This window comes from Phyllobates terribilis, unplaced genomic scaffold (assembly GCF_046119375.1).
Source record: "Phyllobates terribilis strain yellow unplaced genomic scaffold, ASM4611937v1 Scaffold_5__5_contigs__length_657084704, whole genome shotgun sequence".
In the NCBI taxonomy this organism is placed as follows: Eukaryota; Metazoa; Chordata; class Amphibia; order Anura; family Dendrobatidae; genus Phyllobates; species Phyllobates terribilis.
The window spans coordinates 99,478,726-99,497,129 of NW_027362765.1; the positions used below are offsets into that span (position 1 = coordinate 99,478,726).

Genomic DNA, 18,404 nt, shown 5'->3' on the forward strand with positions numbered 1-18,404 from the left:
ATGCAGATCTAAAACGCGTGGATTGCAGCAGCAGCAAGCCGAAAAGTGCATGCATGTAAGGGATCTAGAGGTTGACAACATGTCTTCTTAACGGGAGTCCAGGAGCTCATCTCCACAAATGGACTTTTCAGGATCCTTGGGTGGCTCCGTAGTTTGAAACCAATTCTGGTTATCGCTTCTCGGCCTTTTGGCTAAGATCAAGTGTAGTATCTGTTCTTATCAGTTTAATATCTGATACGTCCCCTATCTGGGGACCATATATTAAATGGATTTTTAGAACAGGGAGATGGAAAAAGAGCTTGCTCTGTCCACTCCACGCATTGACCTGGTATTGCAGTATCTCCAGGACCGGTGCACCCCTTCTTTAATGCAGTTTCTAAAATCAGAAAGAATTGAATTCAATGTTTTTTGTTCATTTTGCTTGTTTGTCGGATTTTGGGATGGACTCTTTGGCTTTGCTTTTCTTCTCCTCATTGGATTTTTCATGTTCAAAGTTGCAGAAGCCAGATTACAAGCTCATTTTGGTTCAACTTCAGCAACTGTGCATTGCATTGCCATGTAATGTGATGCAATGCTATCTTTCTAGCTCTCCCTTTTTACTTCCTTTTGGATAAACAGACATATTAGGCAAGCATTTTGGAGCTTTCACCTAAATAACTACAGGTGGTGAGATAAGCTGCACAATATAATTGACCTTTCAGTATATTGTTGCACACACACCATCTATTTAGCAAATGCCCTTGTTATCAACAGCAGCCTTTTAAACTCACCTGAGCTAACAGGTATGTGCGCTGGTTACTCTGCTGCGCTTAAAATTTCTTTTTTGGTTTGCTACAATGCCTTTTCTGAAACGTTGTCTCCTTCTGCTGGAACACTGACTTCTTTCATTTAATGCCTGCAGACTATAAAAGAGAACCCAACCCAAAAAGTTTGGTTGATTAGTCTGTGGCATTCTGTTAAACTGTTGCTTATGGCGGTCTCTGTGAGCTTCTCAGCGACATTCAGCCAGCCAGGTATCCTGCCTGCAGTAGATGGAATGTGGCAATGGAACGCTGGCTGCGCGTGTCATAATAGGCTCTGAGCCTTTATATACCTGTGCACAGCAGCAGCCACCTTCAGTCTGCTGCTGGACAGCCAGCAGCAGCAGCAGCAGGAGAGGTATGTAATCAGGAGCCCTCCTGCTAAGGGTAGACAGCTGCTCGTTCCACCCCACCCCCCGCCTTAATTGGTTCTCCTCCCTTCCAACGGTGTTGAGGCGGGTGGGAACAGCAGGGGGTGAAGGTGCTGTGTTTAAAGAGGTGGAGTTATGCAGATCTAAAACGCGTGGATTGCAGCAGCAGCAAGCCGAAAAGTGCAGGCATGTAAGGGATCTAGAGGTTGACAACATGTCTTCTTAACGGGAGTCCAGGAGCTCATCTCCACAAATGGACTTTTCAGGATCCTTGGGTGGCTCCGTAGTTTGAAACCAATTCTGGTTATCGCTTCTCGGCCTTTTGGCTAAGATCAAGTGTAGTATCTGTTCTTATCAGTTTAATATCTGATACGTCCCCTATCTGGGGACCATATATTAAATGGATTTTTAGAACAGGGAGATGGAAAAAGAGCTTGCTCTGTCCACTCCACGCATTGACCTGGTATTGCAGTATCTCCAGGACCGGTGCACCCCTTCTTTAATGCAGTTTCTAAAATCAGAAAGAATTGAATTCAATGTTTTTTGTTCATTTTGCTTGTTTGTCGGATTTTGGGATGGACTCTTTGGCTTTGCTTTTCTTCTCCTCATTGGATTTTTCATGTTCAAAGTTGCAGAAGCCAGATTACAAGCTCATTTTGGTTCAACTTCAGCAACTGTGCATTGCATTGCCATGTAATGTGATGCAATGCTATCTTTCTAGCTCTCCCTTTTTACTTCCTTTTGGATAAACAGACATATTAGGCAAGCATTTTGGAGCTTTCACCTAAATAACTACAGGTGGTGAGATAAGCTGCACAATATAATTGACCTTTCAGTATATTGTTGCACACACACCATCTATTTAGCAAATGCCCTTGTTATCAACAGCAGCCTTTTAAACTCACCTGAGCTAACAGGTATGTGCGCTGGTTACTCTGCTGCGCTTAAAATTTCTTTTTTGGTTTGCTACAATGCCTTTTCTGAAACGTTGTCTCCTTCTGCTGGAACACTGACTTCTTTCATTTAATGCCTGCAGACTATAAAAGAGAACCCAACCCAAAAAGTTTGGTTGATTAGTCTGTGGCATTCTGTTAAACTGTTGCTTATGGCGGTCTCTGTGAGCTTCTCAGCGACATTCAGCCAGCCAGGTATCCTGCCTGCAGTAGATGGAATGTGGCAATGGAACGCTGGCTGCGCGTGTCATAATAGGCTCTGAGCCTTTATATACCTGTGCACAGCAGCAGCCACCTTCAGTCTGCTGCTGGACAGCCAGCAGCAGCAGCAGCAGGAGAGGTATGTAATCAGGAGCCCTCCTGCTAAGGGTAGACAGCTGCTCGTTCCACCCCACCCCCCGCCTTAATTGGTTCTCCTCCCTTCCAACGGTGTTGAGGCGGGTGGGAACAGCAGGGGGTGAAGGTGCTGTGTTTAAAGAGGTGGAGTTATGCAGATCTAAAACGCGTGGATTGCAGCAGCAGCAAGCCGAAAAGTGCAGGCATGTAAGGGATCTAGAGGTTGACAACATGTCTTCTTAACGGGAGTCCAGGAGCTCATCTCCACAAATGGACTTTTCAGAATCCTTGGGTGGCTCCGTAGTTTGAAACCAATTCTGGTTATCGCTTCTCGGCCTTTTGGCTAAGATCAAGTGTAGTATCTGTTCTTATCAGTTTAATATCTGATACGTCCCCTATCTGGGGACCATATATTAAATGGATTTTTAGAACAGGGAGATGGAAAAAGAGCTTGCTCTGTCCACTCCACGCATTGACCTGGTATTGCAGTATCTCCAGGACCGGTGCACCCCTTCTTTAATGCAGTTTCTAAAATCAGAAAGAATTGAATTCAATGTTTTTTGTTCATTTTGCTTGTTTGTCGGATTTTGGGATGGACTCTTTGGCTTTGCTTTTCTTCTCCTCATTGGATTTTTCATGTTCAAAGTTGCAGAAGCCAGATTACAAGCTCATTTTGGTTCAACTTCAGCAACTGTGCATTGCATTGCCATGTAATGTGATGCAATGCTATCTTTCTAGCTCTCCCTTTTTACTTCCTTTTGGATAAACAGACATATTAGGCAAGCATTTTGGAGCTTTCACCTAAATAACTACAGGTGGTGAGATAAGCTGCACAATATAATTGACCTTTCAGTATATTGTTGCACACACACCATCTATTTAGCAAATGCCCTTGTTATCAACAGCAGCCTTTTAAACTCACCTGAGCTAACAGGTATGTGCGCTGGTTACTCTGCTGCGCTTAAAATTTCTTTTTTGGTTTGCTACAATGCCTTTTCTGAAACGTTGTCTCCTTCTGCTGGAACACTGACTTCTTTCATTTAATGCCTGCAGACTATAAAAGAGAACCCAACCCAAAAAGTTTGGTTGATTAGTCTGTGGCATTCTGTTAAACTGTTGCTTATGGCGGTCTCTGTGAGCTTCTCAGCGACATTCAGCCAGCCAGGTATCCTGCCTGCAGTAGATGGAATGTGGCAATGGAACGCTGGCTGCGCGTGTCATAATAGGCTCTGAGCCTTTATATACCTGTGCACAGCAGCAGCCACCTTCAGTCTGCTGCTGGACGGCCAGCAGCAGCAGCAGCAGGAGAGGTATGTAATCAGGAGCCCTCCTGCTAAGGGTAGACAGCTGCTCGTTCCACCCCACCCCCCGCCTTAATTGGTTCTCCTCCCTTCCAACGGTGTTGAGGCGGGTGGGAACAGCAGGGGGTGAAGGTGCTGTGTTTAAAGAGGTGGAGTTATGCAGATCTAAAACGCGTGGATTGCAGCAGCAGCAAGCCGAAAAGTGCAGGCATGTAAGGGATCTAGAGGTTGACAACATGTCTTCTTAACGGGAGTCCAGGAGCTCATCTCCACAAATGGACTTTTCAGGATCCTTGGGTGGCTCCGTAGTTTGAAACCAATTCTGGTTATCGCTTCTCGGCCTTTTGGCTAAGATCAAGTGTAGTATCTGTTCTTATCAGTTTAATATCTGATACGTCCCCTATCTGGGGACCATATATTAAATGGATTTTTAGAACAGGGAGATGGAAAAAGAGCTTGCTCTGTCCACTCCACGCATTGACCTGGTATTGCAGTATCTCCAGGACCGGTGCACCCCTTCTTTAATGCAGTTTCTAAAATCAGAAAGAATTGAATTCAATGTTTTTTGTTCATTTTGCTTGTTTGTCGGATTTTGGGATGGACTCTTTGGCTTTGCTTTTCTTCTCCTCATTGGATTTTTCATGTTCAAAGTTGCAGAAGCCAGATTACAAGCTCATTTTGGTTCAACTTCAGCAACTGTGCATTGCATTGCCATGTAATGTGATGCAATGCTATCTTTCTAGCTCTCCCTTTTTACTTCCTTTTGGATAAACAGACATATTAGGCAAGCATTTTGGAGCTTTCACCTAAATAACTACAGGTGGTGAGATAAGCTGCACAATATAATTGACCTTTCAGTATATTGTTGCACACACACCATCTATTTAGCAAATGCCCTTGTTATCAACAGCAGCCTTTTAAACTCACCTGAGCTAACAGGTATGTGCGCTGGTTACTCTGCTGCGCTTAAAATTTCTTTTTTGGTTTGCTACAATGCCTTTTCTGAAACGTTGTCTCCCTCTGCTGGAACACTGACTTCTTTCATTTAATGCCTGCAGACTATAAAAGAGAACCCAACCCAAAAAGTTTGGTTGATTAGTCTGTGGCATTCTGTTAAACTGTTGCTTATGGCGGTCTCTGTGAGCTTCTCAGCGACATTCAGCCAGCCAGGTATCCTGCCTGCAGTAGATGGAATGTGGCAATGGAACGCTGGCTGCGCGTGTCATAATAGGCTCTGAGCCTTTATATACCTGTGCACAGCAGCAGCCACCTTCAGTCTGCTGCTGGACAGCCAGCAGCAGCAGCAGGAGAGGTATGTAATCAGGAGCCCTCCTGCTAAGGGTAGACAGCTGCTCGTCTCCACCCCACCCCCCGCCTTAATTGGTTCTCCTCCCTTCCAACGGTGTTGAGGCGGGTGGGAACAGCAGGGGGTGAAGGTGCTGTGTTTAAAGAGGTGGAGTTATGCAGATCTAAAACGCGTGGATTGCAGCAGCAGCAAGCCGAAAAGTGCAGGCATGTAAGGGATCTAGAGGTTGACAACATGTCTTCTTAACGGGAGTCCAGGAGCTCATCTCCACAAATGGACTTTTCAGGATCCTTGGGTGGCTCCGTAGTTTGAAACCAATTCTGGTTATCGCTTCTCGGCCTTTTGGCTCAGATCTGTAATGGGTCTAGTCATTTGGCTGTCTGTGCGTTAACTCTTGGCCCTGTGGCATCGCCATTTTATGGCTTAAGCCACTTGCTGCTATAAGGAGTTGGCCAGTAGACACGACTAGCGATAATGGGACGCATTCGATACGCTGGGCCCGGTGAGGCTCGAGTGAAGTTTGGAATCCAGATTGATGTGGAAGAAGGCAAAGAAGGAATCTTTACCCTCAGCTTCGTGGTGAAGGAGATTTTGTTTGGACTCCTTGAAGTGAAGAAGGAAGAAATCTTGTGCCTCCAGCAATTCAAAAGCAAGTATAATCTTGTATTTACTTCTATGGCTGTTTGCAACAATTTCTATGATTGTTTGAAAAAGAATCTGGACAATCAATATTTGGATGGGCTGACTTTTGTCATCTTGTATTGCTCCAAAGAGGTACCTCTGACTGTTTTCATGTACAACCCACATGTGGACTTGGCTTTGATTTATGCCTTTCTAAATAGGCACTGCTATATTACCAAGGTGGCAGTAAAAGTCATGAATGAGGAGGAACTATGGACCGGTAAATATCGTTTCATGGTCAAGTTCCGGGAAAGTCCTGATGAACCAGGGGGTATACATTATCCACCATCAAATTTTTCCATTGGGAGTGAGCGGGGTTACCTGTTCTTCCCCAATGCGCCCAGGTTTTGTCGTCATTGTAGGAGGTATGGCCATACTCAGGAAGCATGCGACATCAGACAGATTATTTGCAGGAAGTGCAATGAGGTGGATCATTCTTCCAATAATTGCAAAAATGAAATAGTCTGTAATCTCTGCGGAGAGAAGGGGCATGCCTTCAGAGACTGTATATTCCATCCTGGTTCATATGCGGGGGCAGCGGGAAGGGGAAGGAGAAGAAATGAATCTCCTGCACCCACAGCTACAACTCCGACTGCTCCAACTCCGACTGCTCCGATATCTACTCTGGCTTTCCTGGATGAGGAGGAGGCTCGGGTTGCTTTTCCAGAACTGGTTCGTGTGAATGTAAGAGGAAATATGGAGCTGGCACCTGAGCCACCGGTGCAGAGGGCCGCGTCTGTGGCTTCAGATGTCAGTGAGTCTGAGACGATAACTGATGATCGTATAGGCATGGAAGTGGCCCCGGTGGAGGATCTGGAGGCTGAAATTCCAGACATGATGGTTACATTGCAGGGGGAAGAGGAGTCTGATCTGACCAGAACACCGCATGTGGCCTGGAGCGATGTCGTTTCTGACCTTGAGGAGGAGGGAGGTCAGGGGGACTTTGACCCCCAGCGGCGGAATTATAGTTCAGATGAAGATGGAGGCGCTTCAGTGAAGAAAAAGAATAAAACTGAACCATCCTTTTCCCCTTTAAGTGACTGCAGTGTGAGTCCAGCCCGGGTGTACCCTACTGCATCCGATCCCCAAGATGTGTCTTTTTTGGGGGAAGGCACAAACTACGATATCTGCACGTCCAGCGTCCTACCCCCAGAAGGGTTAGGATGATGTACAGGTGGGCATGTTGTCGTGACCTGCCACATCAAATTAATAGATGGGTGCCCAAGTTGCTCTCAGCATCTTGTCGCTAAATGTTAGGCTGATTAAATCTGAGTCGAGAAGAGTGGCAATTTTGGATTACTTGAGCAACTTGGATGCGGACGTATACTGTGTCCAGGAGTGTGGGATCTCCGATCCCTTAAGTGAAAATGCATGGCCTTTAGGTCAAAGTGTGTGGTCTGGTTCTGTATGTAATAAAAATTGTGGGGTAGGTGTTTTGGTGAAGGGTTATAGTGTTAAGATAGAAAGTTACATGGTGGTGGAGGCGGGGAGGTGTGTAATATGTGAGTTAAATTGTAGGGGGTGGAGGGTTAGGGTGGTAAATATGTATGCACCAATAGATAAAGGGGAGAGGCTGGAAATTTTTGAGAAATTATGTTTTTTTTTATCTGGCAAAATGCCAATAATTTTTGTTGGAGATTTCAATTGTGTGACGGAGGGGGATAAGATGGATGTTACAGGTAAAAGACTCAAGAGTCTTGTGGCGGATTTTTCCTTACAGGATGCTGCGGAAGTTTTTTTAGGTAATCCACCTCCTGCGACCTATAAGGCCGACAGGGGAGGCATAGAGTCTAGAATAGACCGTATCTTCTTTTCTTCACAAAATGTTATTTGTAGGAATTTCCAGCAGGAAGATGTTCCCTTCTCTGACCATGTGTGTTTGAGGGCACGTCTAGAAGGTAAGATTTCCTTTGTATATGGTGGTGGCGTGTGGAAACTTAATGTGCGTTTGCTGGAAGATAATAGGATCATGCGTGATTTTAGGCGAATGTATGTTAGGTGGAGGGATAAAAAAAGTGATTTCAGGAATGTGCTTGAGTGGTGGGACTGGATGAAGAGTGAGATTGTTTTTTTCTTTAGAAAAAGGGGCAGGAGGAAAGCAGCAATGAATAGAGCACAATTTAATGATTTAAGCTCTAGACTGGAGTGGCTGAGGAAGTTAAGGATGATTGGAGTGGATGTGGATGTTTTGATGTGTCAAGTGAAAGAAGAGATTAAGAAATATATTGAGGGTAAAGGGAAAGAAATTATTTACCGTTCTAAGATTGAACATTTGGAGAAAAATGAGAAATGCACAAGGTTTTTTTTCAAAAAAGTTTTTGGGAAGAAAGTAGATATGGATGAGGTGGTGAATGGTGATGGGGTGTGTGTGAGTGGGAAGGATGTGATGCAGGAGGTGGTGTTGTTTTATAAGGAGTTGTATGGGGAAAAATGGGTTGATGATAGGATGTTGACTGATGCTTTGGGGTGTTTAGAAGGTTGTTTGGGTGAGGATGAACGTGAAATATTGGATGATGTAATTGTGTTGGATGAAGTTAAAAAAGTGGTGATGTCTGCGAGTAAGAATAAAACACCTGGGAAGGATGGACTGCCCGTGGAGTTATATGTTAAGGAATGGGACACGATGGGAAATGACTTATTGGAGGTGTGCCAGTATATGTTCACGGAGAATATGTTGAGTGAATCTATGAGAGATGGGGTGGTGGTTTTGGTTCATAAGAAAGGTGATAAAAAGGATTTGGGGAATTGGAGGCCAATCACCCTTTTGAATGCAGACTATAAGGTGTTTAGTAAATTGTTGGCTAGCCGGATGCGGGAAGTGATTGGCGGTGTGGTGGATGAAGATCAAGTGTGTGCAGTGCCTGGGAGAAGTATGACTGAAAATTTGGTGTTGTTGCGTGATGTGATTGGGGATTGTATGAGTCGTAAGTAGAAATGTTTGTTGTTTTCGGTTGATTTTGAAAAAGCTTTTGACCGTGTGTCACATAGCTTTATGTTTAAGGTTTTGTCTAAGATGGGTTATTCCAGGAATTTTGTAAACTGTGTTAGGAGTTTGTATTGTAATGTTTCAAGTGAATTTTTGGTGAATGGGTGGTTGAGTGAGAAAGTGAGAATTAAATCAGGAGTGCGTCAGGGGTGCCCTATGTCCCCTTTTTTGTTTATTAGTGTGATTGAAGTGTTGATGTGTATGGTTAGGAAGGATAAGGTTATGAGAGGTGTGATGATTCCTGGGAGTAATGGAAAGGATGTGAGAATTCTAGGTTACATGGATGATGTAGTGATTGTGAGTGGGAATATGGCTGCGATGAGTAGGGCAAGGTTGATATTAAGTTTGTTTTGTAGTGTCTCAGCTTTTAAGGTCAATTGGACTAAGAGTTCCTTTAAATGTTTTGGTGAGAGGAATGTACGGATGGATGGTGTGAGGTGTGAGGATGGTGCAATAAAGGTGCTTGGGATTAAGTTTAATGATGATTTGAAAGGAAATGAGAGTTGGGAAGATTGTGGGGTGAGAGTGGTGCGCAAGTTGAATTTTTGGCGAATGAGAGAACTAACTCTGACTGGGAAAGTTCTGATTATTAAGGCGGTTATTTTGCCTATTTTGTTGTTTGTTGCGAATGTATATCCTGCTGCTTTTAAGAAAATTAGGAAAACTGAGAAATTCATCTTTAATTTTCTTTGGGGAAGTCGCATGGAGAAATTGAAACGGGAATATGTCTATAAGTTATGTGTAAATGGTGGTTTGGATTTTCCAAATATTGATTTCTTTTTAGGGATTAGTTACGTGAAAATGGTGGTGGTGGTTCTAGGGAAAAGTAATAAGTGTGCTTATATGATGAAGTATTCGGCTGGATGGATGCTTTATGGCTTAAAGTGGGTCAAAAGGGATGCTAGAGTGCCTGTTGCTTTTAAGTGTCCTGTATGGTATGGTTGTGTTGAGAAATTTGTAAGGAAGTATGATTTGTTGTCCGTTAACATGAGTGATTTTAGGCAAAAGAAGAAAGTCATTAGGATGGTGCGTGAGCGTGAGGTGGTATGTAATATCAATTGGTTGAGAGGGGAGGAAGTAACCGTGATGTGGAGAAAATTAAGTATAGATGGTGTGACTAACAGACAGAGAGATATCGCTTGGATGATATTGCATGACATTTTGCCTGTTAGAGATGTGCAAAAGAAGAGGGATTTAGTTAAATCTGAGGTATGCCCGAGGGATGGATGTGGTTTGAGAGAGCATGTTAGACATATGGTATGGGATTGTGATTTTGCATATGATGTATGGAAGGGTATAGGGGGACTTTGCAAGGAATTGGTGGGTGTAAAGTATGTTAATTGGAAACTTGCTATGTTTGGGATGGGTGCATGTAGTAGAATTAAGGATAGGATTTTATGGTTGTTGGTGGTGTGTGTAATTGAAAGTTTGTGGGATGCGAGGAATTTGTTAGTTTTTAAAAGGAAGAAAATGTCAGTTAATGAATGTTTGAGATTGATTCTGTCACGTATGTATGTAATATACCTCTGGGATCAGGAACGTGGAAGTATTATAGATGCTGAAGGGATCTGGAAGTTTAAAAAGTGGAGGTTTTTGGTAAAGTTTAATTAGTAGTGTATAATGTACCTGATGATAAGGTTTGGTTTTATTTTTGATTATATACCAAGTGTGATGAAAGGCTAAGTGTCAATGAAAGGCTTTTGTAAGTCGATTTGATTGAGCTTATGCTCCGGCCTATCTGATTTGGTTAAAAAAAAAAAAAAAAAAATCTGTTCTTATCAGTTTAATATCTGATACGTCCCCTATCTGGGGACCATATATTAAATGGATTTTTAGAACAGGGAGATGGAAAAAGAGCTTGCTCTGTCCACTCCACGCATTGACCTGGTATTGCAGTATCTCCAGGACCGGTGCACCCCTTCTTTAATGCAGTTTCTAAAATCAGAAAGAATTGAATTCAATGTTTTTTGTTCATTTTGCTTGTTTGTCGGATTTTGGGATGGACTCTTTGGCTTTGCTTTTCTTCTCCTCATTGGATTTTTCATGTTCAAAGTTGCAGAAGCCAGATTACAAGCTCATTTTGGTTCAACTTCAGCAACTGTGCATTGCATTGCCATGTAATGTGATGCAATGCTATCTTTCTAGCTCTCCCTTTTTACTTCCTTTTGGATAAACAGACATATTAGGCAAGCATTTTGGAGCTTTCACCTAAATAACTACAGGTGGTGAGATAAGCTGCACAATATAATTGACCTTTCAGTATATTGTTGCACACACACCATCTATTTAGCAAATGCCCTTGTTATCAACAGCAGCCTTTTAAACTCACCTGAGCTAACAGGTATGTGCGCTGGTTACTCTGCTGCGCTTAAAATTTCTTTTTTGGTTTGCTACAATGCCTTTTCTGAAACGTTGTCTCCCTCTGCTGGAACACTGACTTCTTTCATTTAATGCCTGCAGACTATAAAAGAGAACCCAACCCAAAAAGTTTGGTTGATTAGTCTGTGGCATTCTGTTAAACTGTTGCTTATGGCGGTCTCTGTGAGCTTCTCAGCGACATTCAGCCAGCCAGGTATCCTGCCTGCAGTAGATGGAATGTGGCAATGGAACGCTGGCTGCGCGTGTCATAATAGGCTCTGAGCCTTTATATACCTGTGCACAGCAGCAGCCACCTTCAGTCTGCTGCTGGACAGCCAGCAGCAGCAGCAGCAGGAGAGGTATGTAATCAGGAGCCCTCCTGCTAAGGGTAGACAGCTGCTCGTTCCACCCCACCCCCCGCCTTAATTGGTTCTCCTCCCTTCCAACGGTGTTGAGGCGGGTGGGAACAGCAGGGGGTGAAGGTGCTGTGTTTAAAGAGGTGGAGTTATGCAGATCTAAAACGCGTGGATTGCAGCAGCAGCAAGCCGAAAAGTGCAGGCATGTAAGGGATCTAGAGGTTGACAACATGTCTTCTTAACGGGAGTCCAGGAGCTCATCTCCACAAATGGACTTTTCAGGATCCTTGGGTGGCTCCGTAGTTTGAAACCAATTCTGGTTATCGCTTCTCGGCCTTTTGGCTAAGATCAAGTGTAGTATCTGTTCTTATCAGTTTAATATCTGATACGTCCCCTATCTGGGGATCATATATTAAATGGATTTTTAGAACAGGGAGATGGAAAAAGAGCTTGCTCTGTCCACTCCACGCATTGACCTGGTATTGCAGTATCTCCAGGACCGGTGCACCCCTTCTTTAATGCAGTTTCTAAAATCAGAAAGAATTGAATTCAATGTTTTTTGTTCATTTTGCTTGTTTGTCGGATTTTGGGATGGACTCTTTGGCTTTGCTTTTCTTCTCCTCATTGGATTTTTCATGTTCAAAGTTGCAGAAGCCAGATTACAAGCTCATTTTGGTTCAACTTCAGCAACTGTGCATTGCATTGCCATGTAATGTGATGCAATGCTATCTTTCTAGCTCTCCCTTTTTACTTCCTTTTGGATAAACAGACATATTAGGCAAGCATTTTGGAGCTTTCACCTAAATAACTACAGGTGGTGAGATAAGCTGCACAATATAATTGACCTTTCAGTATATTGTTGCACACACACCATCTATTTAGCAAATGCCCTTGTTATCAACAGCAGCCTTTTAAACTCACCTGAGCTAACAGGTATGTGCGCTGGTTACTCTGCTGCGCTTAAAATTTCTTTTTTGGTTTGCTACAATGCCTTTTCTGAAACGTTGTCTCCCTCTGCTGGAACACTGACTTCTTTCATTTAATGCCTGCAGACTATAAAAGAGAACTCAACCCAAAAAGTTTGGTTGATTAGTCTGTGGCATTCTGTTAAACTGTTGCTTATGGCGGTCTCTGTGAGCTTCTCAGCGACATTCAGCCAGCCAGGTATCCTGCCTGCAGTAGATGGAATGTGGCAATGGAACGCTGGCTGCGCGTGTCATAATAGGCTCTGAGCCTTTATATACCTGTGCACAGCAGCAGCCACCTTCAGTCTGCTGCTGGACAGCCAGCAGCAGCAGCAGCAGGAGAGGTATGTAATCAGGAGCCCTCCTGCTAAGGGTAGACAGCTGCTCGTTCCACCCCACCCCCCGCCTTAATTGGTTCTCCTCCCTTCCAACGGTGTTGAGGCGGGTGGGAACAGCAGGGGGTGAAGGTGCTGTGTTTAAAGAGGTGGAGTTATGCAGATCTAAAACGCGTGGATTGCAGCAGCAGCAAGCCGAAAATTGCAGGCATGTAAGGGATCTAGAGGTTGACAACATGTCTTCTTAACGGGAGTCCAGGAGCTCATATCCACAAATGGACTTTTCAGGATCCTTGGGTGGCTCCGTAGTTTGAAACCAATTCTGGTTATCGCTTCTCGGCCTTTTGGCTAAGATCAAGTGTAGTATCTGTTCTAATCAGTTTAATATCTGATACGTCCCCTATCTGGGGACCATATATTAAATGGATTTTTAGAACAGGGAGATGGAAAAAGAGCTTGCTCTGTCCACTCCATGCATTGACCTGGTATTGCAGTATCTCCAGGACCGGTGCACCCCTTCTTTAATGCAGTTTCTAAAATCAGAAAGAATTGAATTCAATGTTTTTTGTTCATTTTGCTTGTTTGTCGGATTTTGGGATGGACTCTTTGGCTTTGCTTTTCTTCTCCTCATTGGATTTTTCATGTTCAAAGTTGCAGAAGCCAGATTACAAGCTCATTTTGGTTCAACTTCAGCAACTGTGCATTGCATTGCCATGTAATGTGATGCAATGCTATCTTTCTAGCTCTCCCTTTTTACTTCCTTTTGGATAAACAGACATATTAGGCAAGCATTTTGGAGCTTTCACCTAAATAACTACAGGTGGTGAGATAAGCTGCACAATATAATTGACCTTTCAGTATATTGTTGCACACACACCATCTATTTAGCAAATGCCCTTGTTATCAACAGCAGCCTTTTAAACTCACCTGAGCTAACAGGTATGTGCGCTGGTTACTCTGCTGCGCTTAAAATTTCTTTTTTGGTTTGCTACAATGCCTTTTCTGAAACGTTGTCTCCCTCTGCTGGAACACTGACTTCTTTCATTTAATGCCTGCAGACTATAAAAGAGAACCCAACCCAAAAAGTTTGGTTGATTAGTCTGTGGCATTCTGTTAAACTGTTGCTTATGGCGGTCTCTGTGAGCTTCTCAGCGACATTCAGCCAGCCAGGTATCCTGCCTGCAGTAGATGGAATGTGGCAATGGAACGCTGGCTGCGCGTGTCATAATAGGCTCTGAGCCTTTATATACCTGTGCACAGCAGCAGCCACCTTCAGTCTGCTGCTGGACAGCCAGCAGCAGCAGCAGCAGGAGAGGTATGTAATCAGGAGCCCTCCTGCTAAGGGTAGACAGCTGCTCGTTCCACCCCACCCCCCGCCTTAATTGGTTCTCCTCCCTTCCAACGGTGTTGAGGCGGGTGGGAACAGCAGGGGGTGAAGGTGCTGTGTTTAAAGAGGTGGAGTTATGCAGATCTAAAACGCGTGGATTGCAGCAGCAGCAAGCCGAAAAGTGCAGGCATGTAAGGGATCTAGAGGTTGACAACATGTCTTCTTAACGGGAGTCCAGGAGCTCATCTCCACAAATGGACTTTTCAGGATCCTTGGGTGGCTCCGTAGTTTGAAACCAATTCTGGTTATCGCTTCTCGGCCTTTTGGCTAAGATCAAGTGTAGTATCTGTTCTTATCAGTTTAATATCTGATACGTCCCCTATCTGGGGACCATATATTAAATGGATTTTTAGAACAGGGAGATGGAAAAAGAGCTTGCTCTGTCCACTCCACGCATTGACCTGGTATTGCAGTATCTCCAGGACCGGTGCACCCCTTCTTTAATGCAGTTTCTAAAATCAGAAAGAACTGAATTCAAAGTTTTTTGTTCATTTTGCTTGTTTGTCGGATTTTGGGATGGACTCTTTGGCTTTGCTTTTCTTCTCCTCATTGGATTTTTCATGTTCAAAGTTGCAGAAGCCAGATTACAAGCTCATTTTGGTTCAACTTCAGCAACTGTGCATTGCATTGCCATGTAATGTGATGCAATGCTATCTTTCTAGCTCTCCCTTTTTACTTCCTTTTGGATAAACAGACATATTAGGCAAGCATTTTGGAGCTTTCACCTAAATAACTACAGGTGGTGAGATAAGCTGCACAATATAATTGACCTTTCAGTATATTGTTGCACACACACCATCTATTTAGCAAATGCCCTTGTTATCAACAGCAGCCTTTTAAACTCACCTGAGCTAACAGGTATGTGCGCTGGTTACTCTGCTGCGCTTAAAATTTCTTTTTTGGTTTGCTACAATGCCTTTTCTGAAACGTTGTCTCCCTCTGCTGGAACACTGACTTCTTTCATTTAATGCCTGCAGACTATAAAAGAGAACCCAACCCAAAAAGTTTGGTTGATTAGTCTGTGGCATTCTGTTAAACTGTTGCTTATGGCGGTCTCTGTGAGCTTCTCAGCGACATTCAGCCAGCCAGGTATCCTGCCTGCAGTAGATGGAATGTGGCAATGGAACGCTGGCTGCGCGTGTCATAATAGGCTCTGAGCCTTTATATACCTGTGCACAGCAGCAGCCACCTTCAGTCTGCTGCTGGACAGCCAGCAGCAGCAGCAGGAGAGGTATGTAATCAGGAGCCCTCCTGCTAAGGGTAGACAGCTGCTCGTTCCACCCCACCCCCCGCCTTAATTGGTTCTCCTCCCTTCCAACGGTGTTGAGGCGGGTGGGAACAGCAGGGGGTGAAGGTGCTGTGTTTAAAGAGGTGGAGTTATGCAGATCTAAAACGCGTGGATTGCAGCAGCAGCAAGCCGAAAAGTGCAGGCATGTAAGGGATCTAGAGGTTGACAACATGTCTTCTTAACGGGAGTCCAGGAGCTCATCTCCACAAATGGACTTTTCAGGATCCTTGGGTGGCTCCGTAGTTTGAAACCAATTCTGGTTATCGCTTCTCGGCCTTTTGGCTCAGATCTGTAATGGGTCTAGTCATTTGGCTGTCTGTGCGTTAACTCTTGGCCCTGTGGCATCGCCATTTTATGGCTTAAGCCACTTGCTGCTATAAGGAGTTGGCCAGTAGACACGACTAGCGATAATGGGACGCATTCGATACGCTGGGCCCGGTGAGGCTCGAGTGAAGTTTGGAATCCAGATTGATGTGGAAGAAGGCAAAGAAGGAATCTTTACCCTCAGCTTCGTGGTGAAGGAGATTTTGTTTGGACTCCTTGAAGTGAAGAAGGAAGAAATCTTGTGCCTCCAGCAATTCAAAAGCAAGTATAATCTTGTATTTACTTCTATGGCTGTTTGCAACAATTTCTATGATTGTTTGAAAAAGAATCTGGACAATCAATATTTGGATGGGCTGACTTTTGTCATCTTGTATTGCTCCAAAGAGGTACCTCTGACTGTTTTCATGTACAACCCACATGTGGACTTGGCTTTGATTTATGCCTTTCTAAATAGGCACTGCTATATTACCAAGGTGGCAGTAAAAGTCATGAATGAGGAGGAACTATGGACCGGTAAATATCGTTTCATGGTCAAGTTCCGGGAAAGTCCTGATGAACCAGGGGGTATACATTATCCACCATCAAATTTTTCCATTGGGAGTGAGCGGGGTTACCTGTTCTTCCCCAATGCGCCCAGGTTTTGTCGTCATTGTAGGAGGTATGGCCATACTCAGGAAGCATGCGACATCAGACAGATTATTTGCAGGAAGTGCAATGAGGTGGATCATTCTTCCAATAATTGCAAAAATGAAATAGTCTGTAATCTCTGCGGAGAGAAGGGGCATGCCTTCAGAGACTGTATATTCCATCCTGGTTCATATGCGGGGGCAGCGGGAAGGGGAAGGAGAAGAAATGAATCTCCTGCACCCACAGCTACAACTCCGACTGCTCCAACTCCGACTGCTCCGATATCTACTCTGGCTTTCCTGGATGAGGAGGAGGCTCGGGTTGCTTTTCCAGAACTGGTTCGTGTGAATGTAAGAGGAAATATGGAGCTGGCACCTGAGCCACCGGTGCAGAGGGCCGCGTCTGTGGCTTCAGATGTCAGTGAGTCTGAGACGATAACTGATGATCGTATAGGCATGGAAGTGGCCCCGGTGGAGGATCTGGAGGCTGAAATTCCAGACATGATGGTTACATTGCAGGGGGAAGAGGAGTCTGATCTGACCAGAACACCGCATGTGGCCTGGAGCGATGTCGTTTCTGACCTTGAGGAGGAGGGAGGTCAGGGGGACTTTGACCCCCAGCGGCGGAATTATAGTTCAGATGAAGATGGAGGCGCTTCAGTGAAGAAAAAGAATAAAACTGAACCATCCTTTTCCCCTTTAAGTGACTGCAGTGTGAGTCCAGCCCGGGTGTACCCTACTGCATCCGATCCCCAAGATGTGTCTTTTTTGGGGGAAGGCACAAACTACGATATCTGCACGTCCAGCGTCCTACCCCCAGAAGGGTTAGGATGATGTACAGGTGGGCATGTTGTCGTGACCTGCCACATCAAATTAATAGATGGGTGCCCAAGTTGCTCTCAGCATCTTGTCGCTAAATGTTAGGCTGATTAAATCTGAGTCGAGAAGAGTGGCAATTTTGGATTACTTGAGCAACTTGGATGCGGACGTATACTGTGTCCAGGAGTGTGGGATCTCCGATCCCTTAAGTGAAAATGCATGGCCTTTAGGTCAAAGTGTGTGGTCTGGTTCTGTATGTAATAAAAATTGTGGGGTAGGTGTTTTGGTGAAGGGTTATAGTGTTAAGATAGAAAGTTACATGGTGGTGGAGGCGGGGAGGTGTGTAATATGTGAGTTAAATTGTAGGGGGTGGAGGGTTAGGGTGGTAAATATGTATGCACCAATAGATAAAGGGGAGAGGCTGGAAATTTTTGAGAAATTATGTTTTTTTTTATCTGGCAAAATGCCAATAATTTTTGTTGGAGATTTCAATTGTGTGACGGAGGGGGATAAGATGGATGTTACAGGTAAAAGACTCAAGAGTCTTGTGGCGGATTTTTCCTTACAGGATGCTGCGGAAGTTTTTTTAGGTAATCCACCTCCTGCGACCTATAAGGCCGACAGGGGAGGCATAGAGTCTAGAATAGACCGTATCTTCTTTTCTTCACAAAATGTTATTTGTAGGAATTTCCAGCAGGAAGATGTTCCCTTCTCTGACCATGTGTGTTTGAGGGCACGTCTAGAAGGTAAGATTTCCTTTGTATATGGTGGTGGCGTGTGGAAACTTAATGTGCGTTTGCTGGAAGATAATAGGATCATGCGTGATTTTAGGCGAATGTATGTTAGGTGGAGGGATAAAAAAAGTGATTTCAGGAATGTGCTTGAGTGGTGGGACTGGATGAAGAGTGAGATTGTTTTTTTCTTTAGAAAAAGGGGCAGGAGGAAAGCAGCAATGAATAGAGCACAATTTAATGATTTAAGCTCTAGACTGGAGTGGCTGAGGAAGTTAAGGATGATTGGAGTGGATGTGGATGTTTTGATGTGTCAAGTGAAAGAAGAGATTAAGAAATATATTGAGGGTAAAGGGAAAGAAATTATTTACCGTTCTAAGATTGAACATTTGGAGAAAAATGAGAAATGCACAAGGTTTTTTTTCAAAAAAGTTTTTGGGAAGAAAGTAGATATGGATGAGGTGGTGAATGGTGATGGGGT

At 44.2% G+C, this 18,404-nt stretch overlaps 8 non-coding genes across 8 annotated transcripts; all 8 read left to right on the top strand.

The window, feature by feature from the left end:
* Positions 1-171: 171 nt before the first annotated feature.
* On the top strand, positions 172-362 carry LOC141274366 (U2 spliceosomal RNA). Its single transcript, XR_012322646.1, has one exon. It is a non-coding gene; the product is annotated as a U2 spliceosomal RNA (small nuclear RNA).
* A 1,115-nt stretch (positions 363-1,477) lies between these two features.
* On the top strand, positions 1,478-1,668 carry LOC141274367 (U2 spliceosomal RNA). Its single transcript, XR_012322647.1, has one exon. It is a non-coding gene; the product is annotated as a U2 spliceosomal RNA (small nuclear RNA).
* A 1,115-nt stretch (positions 1,669-2,783) lies between these two features.
* Positions 2,784-2,974, top strand: LOC141274368 (U2 spliceosomal RNA). The gene has a single exon (XR_012322648.1). It is a non-coding gene; the product is annotated as a U2 spliceosomal RNA (small nuclear RNA).
* Positions 2,975-4,089: 1,115 nt separating this feature from the next.
* LOC141274370 (U2 spliceosomal RNA) lies at positions 4,090-4,280 on the top strand. The gene has a single exon (XR_012322649.1). It is a non-coding gene; the product is annotated as a U2 spliceosomal RNA (small nuclear RNA).
* A 6,190-nt stretch (positions 4,281-10,470) lies between these two features.
* LOC141150519 (U2 spliceosomal RNA) lies at positions 10,471-10,655 on the top strand. Its single transcript, XR_012246701.1, has one exon. It is a non-coding gene; the product is annotated as a U2 spliceosomal RNA (small nuclear RNA).
* A 1,115-nt stretch (positions 10,656-11,770) lies between these two features.
* LOC141149603 (U2 spliceosomal RNA) lies at positions 11,771-11,961 on the top strand. The gene has a single exon (XR_012245894.1). It is a non-coding gene; the product is annotated as a U2 spliceosomal RNA (small nuclear RNA).
* Positions 11,962-13,076: 1,115 nt separating this feature from the next.
* LOC141150050 (U2 spliceosomal RNA) lies at positions 13,077-13,267 on the top strand. The gene has a single exon (XR_012246322.1). It is a non-coding gene; the product is annotated as a U2 spliceosomal RNA (small nuclear RNA).
* A 1,115-nt stretch (positions 13,268-14,382) lies between these two features.
* LOC141274371 (U2 spliceosomal RNA) lies at positions 14,383-14,573 on the top strand. The gene has a single exon (XR_012322650.1). It is a non-coding gene; the product is annotated as a U2 spliceosomal RNA (small nuclear RNA).
* Positions 14,574-18,404: the final 3,831 nt, after the last annotated feature.